Genomic DNA, 4,669 nt, shown 5'->3' with positions numbered 1-4,669 from the left:
ACTGATGACATCATGGGAAGGTCATAATAAGGAATTAAGGACTTTATGTGATGTCACAGGGTCTCCTTCAATTCATAAACACTGAGCATCAAGGGAAATTTCCGGATCCCTAGAGTTAAGGCAGTCCTCCCCCAGGTGCCATTTATTTATATTATAGCACCCACCACAATGTGTCATTGTCTTATTTTTTATTATTATTTATTTTTAATAGTTGACTACCTCCCACTAGAATGTGAACTTCATAAAGGCAAGGACCTTGCCTATTGTGAACTACTGTATCCACAGCTTCTAAAACAGTCCTGGGACTCAATAAACCATGTTGGATGAATGGAACTTAATGCTTTCACAAGTGTTTTAGTTCATTTGAAAATTTAATACCTCATCATTATCATTTTTTATAATGTATACCATGGATTCCATACCCGACTGCATATCAGAATCATGTGGTACATGAATTTCAAAAATTACTGGTTCCTATGACCTGCTCCAGACCTATAGAATATCAATATCCCAAAGGTCACGGAGGAGGCCTCAATTAAAAGCTACATTTACTCACACAAAACAAATGTTATCACCTGTGCTTTCCTTTAAGCAGGAAGATGACCATAGCTTAGACTGCAGATTCATTTCTGTATTTTTATTTTCAATACTCTTTGAAGATGGTCTATTTTCAGTGTTCTTTAAAGGAGCTGTATTTTCAATATTTTTTGAAGAGACTTCCTTCCTAAATGTTAACATAAATAGTGAAAAAATATTTTCCTAGGTCACAGTTCTATTTAAACCTTCACACGCATTCATACATACACACTTAATATAAACACAAAATATATCAACAATATACTGGATAGCTAAAATGTAATATCTTTTTTGGAGAAGTATTAAAAATAATTTTTACTGATGATTAAAATTCTATTTCTACTTAGCATTTGTCGTTATGTAATGATCCTTAAAATCTTCTCAGGGTTCTTTAACATAGAGCATACAAGCAATCAATTACATGAATGTCTTTGGCACATCATTATGTTGGAATAAAACTAGGAATACTAGCCTTGAGGTTTTTATAGATTTATAAACCAGTTCTCACCATTGCTAAATGCTACACTTATTGAGAGTCCAACACTAATATCAAACCTTGGTCATGACATAAAGTAGCCTGCTTTTTCATTAAGTAGCCGAAATAAAAGTGAGTTAATTTTTTCTTTTTAGCCTTTAAGCCTGAAACTTCATGTCACTAACAATGCATTAAGATAGAGGAATTTTGTGTGGTTCACTCTGTTTACAAAGACAGATACTCCTGCTCCTGGAAAAATAATCCCAAGTCTCTTTTCTGTGTTTTTAAGATTCTTTTAATATGTCTCCTTTACCAAATTAAAAAAAAATTCAACTTCTACTTTGCATGTCAAGACATAAAAAGATGTGAAGCATTTTTCTTGCCCCAGTTATGGTGGCTCTTTTTCCCACTGTCATATGAATCCAGAACATGAGTACAGTTAAGTCAGTGATCTTATACAGTGACTTAGCAAACAGGCTGAACAGCCTATCATGGGAGGGAATGGGATCTCATTTCCTCAATATATACACCTAAAGCAAAACCCCTCTCTAGTAATGAAAAATGCAAAGTTGATTTACATTTGTTCTGCCTCTGCCCTCCTCGATTTTCTAATTGTGGAAAAAAAAAGCATCCAAGATGAAACTCAACATCTAAAAAGTTGAGAAATCAGTTAAGTATTTAATTTCTAGTGAGATTCCTGTTATGTTACAGCTTGCCACAAGTGATTACTAGAATTTATATGCTCTAATATCTAATCTAAATAAAATAACTTTGCTGTCTCCCCCCCAACAAATTAATGTTTAGTTGAATCCAAGATACCATGTATTTATAAGATATACTGTTATTTAAGAAAGAAGTTTAAGTGTAAGATGCCATCAATTGTAAGAGATGTTAAAATATGAAGAAAATATGTGTGCTTTAGAGTCTATGAGATATGGTACTTAGATATTCACTAATTATATCTCTAAAAGAGGGAATTTATCTGGTCTAGTTTTGAGTATTTAAATAATTGGAAATGCCTCTAATAAACCTTAATGATACAACATGGAGGAAAGCAATGCCCAGTATTAAATGGGATATTACTATTTGGAAGCAGTGAACATGTCATAAAAATACATATGAGAATCAACAAAATCATTTCAACAGTAAAATACGAATTCCTTTTCTGCTCACTTTCTGTAGTCTTTCTCATATCTAGCTTTAAAGAATCAAAGGCCCGAGGTCCAACCACCTCTTCAACTACAATCTTTTGACTTCCATTTGAGAAAGTGACATTATTTATGGTAATGCTTCTAGCATTTAAGAAAAATAGATAACTGAACTGGTATACCCTAAAAGATTTGTTTTCTTTAATTCAAATAGTTACAGTTGAGGAAAGATTCAAATTTTTACTTTATATAATATCCTTTGGAAATGGAAGATGTTTATTTTAGTTTCTACTTAGGTTAAAGAGTCAGTCAAGTTAGATATCCTACTGAAACATATTTATGTCAGAACATAGATAACCTAGATTTTGGACTGTTCGTAAAAATCTGCTAAGAGTTTTAGGCATATTTATGAAATAGCCCCAAATTTCTATTGGGATAATTTTTTCAGTAAGTTTAGATTTCAAACTTTGTCTTAAAAATCATTTAAACTTGTCAAACATAGGCTTAAAACTGAAATTGATTAAAACTTACTTTTCTGAGAATATCCTAGCTACATTTAGAGAGACTTGTGTTGGTAAGGTACAAAGTTTGCTTGCCAATCCTGGTCTACGTCCAAAGAGGCATTTACTTATAGTGTAAAAATAGAAATAAACAGACTTGTCATTCATCTTAGAAGAGATAAAACATACGATTATGGAAAACCTATAGATACAATTTTTTCAAGTGAATGCTGTGGATTTACTTCAGGCATTCCCCACCCCCTACATCTTTAAGTATGCTTGAAAGCTTGACCCCAAACCCAACAGATCAAAGGTCCAAGATCTATACTTCATCTAGCATTAAAGATATATTTTACTTTTATTGCTGAAAATTGTTAATTACATGCAATTTGTTGGGTAGACAAAATCTTTCACACATGGGATCCATGGGGAAAAGAGGAAATAATAAATGTGGGCTTTGCAGCACAAAATTTGAAACCCTTTGTTTATAAGTCCATACACTCCTTATGCCGCAGAGTAGAATAAAGTAGTTGTCAGAAGATTAAGGCAAATCCACTGCCACTGCTTCACTTGACAAAGGAAGATGCAAGGTTTGGGAGGACATAGGAGGAGGTGCCGCCAGGAGGAGGTGGAGAGTGGAATGAAAGCTATACTGAGAAAATGCATCAACTTTCCAGGTCACACTGCTCTTCAAGCAAAGGTCCTCCATGATTTTCTATTTTCCTACTTGATCATTTTTTTTCTAGGACTGACCCTGTTTACTTTGAACTCTGGGTAAGGTACCCAGGTGACAAAGTCACATGCCTGTGAAACTTATTGGCTACACTAACCATTCCTCCTCCCACCTCCAAACAACAATCAAACCAAACCCAAACTATTCTCTGCAAGTGAACTGAAGGGAAGATGACTTTTGCCCTTGTAAAAATTAATTTGATAAGCAGATGCAATTATTAATGAGATCAAGAGAACAAGTAATCACTCTGCTTTTCTATTTTGGCCCAAGCTACATTTGATTTATCCCTGGGGTTTAACTCAGGACGTGGATTTCCCCTTGCTTCAGTTCCAACACTGCTTACCACTGTCTATGAACATCAGTATTCACAGACACAATAGTAATTTATTTTCATTAATGACCTATTATTATTGAAAATTATATCATACTTCCTTCAAAGGCTACTAAATTTTCTTACATTTTTAAAATTTAAATATTTTTCAATCATGTAATTGGATATAGATACATATTCACATATAGATTAATATACTTAATAGGGCATTTATTTTTTCTGATTATCTATAATAATCTGTAATAAACATAGGTTCTTTGTCTTTGATCTGTTATACATTCTCTTTAATACAAAAATATGTAATTAAATATAATTTACAACAAAGGCCAAGGTGACTCTAATTTTAATTTTTAGCTTTGACAAGCATGAAAATTAAAATGTATATTGCATAATGTGAAAAATTTCCCAGTCAATTTTATTCAGAATAAACCAAAATAATATCAGTTTGGCACCGTTCTACCAATCTGTCAATAACTGATCTCTATGAATGTGTTTTATGATCAACTTTCAAAGTGTAATTTTTCATGGAATTAATAGAATTTTTTCAACTTCAACTAATTGGGGTGATCAGTTTCCCTTATTTAGTAGTAACGATTCATCTCATAGTAAATAAAGAATCTTTAATTTTAAAGTAAATATTCATTTAAAGGGAAATTCTGAAAGAAATGAGCAAGTATCAAAAGGAAATAGGAATGAACAATGAAAGTAATATAAGTAAAATACAGACTACTTGGTATTTCAGCATTTAAAAAGTAGAAATGACTATTATCTATACCTCTATATTTTTATCAAAATTCATTTTTCATTTTAAATGTTCTTTTATCTAAGTAACAATTGCTAAGTAACACTGAAGCAAAAGCTAGAGTGCTAATCCATGCATTTCTGGCCTTTCAAATTTAATTGGAT

The sequence above is a fragment of the Lutra lutra genome, chromosome 3, assembly GCF_902655055.1.
Source record: "Lutra lutra chromosome 3, mLutLut1.2, whole genome shotgun sequence".
NCBI lineage: Eukaryota > Metazoa > Chordata > Mammalia > Carnivora > Mustelidae > Lutra > Lutra lutra.
Note: the sequence above shows the minus strand (reverse complement) of the source record.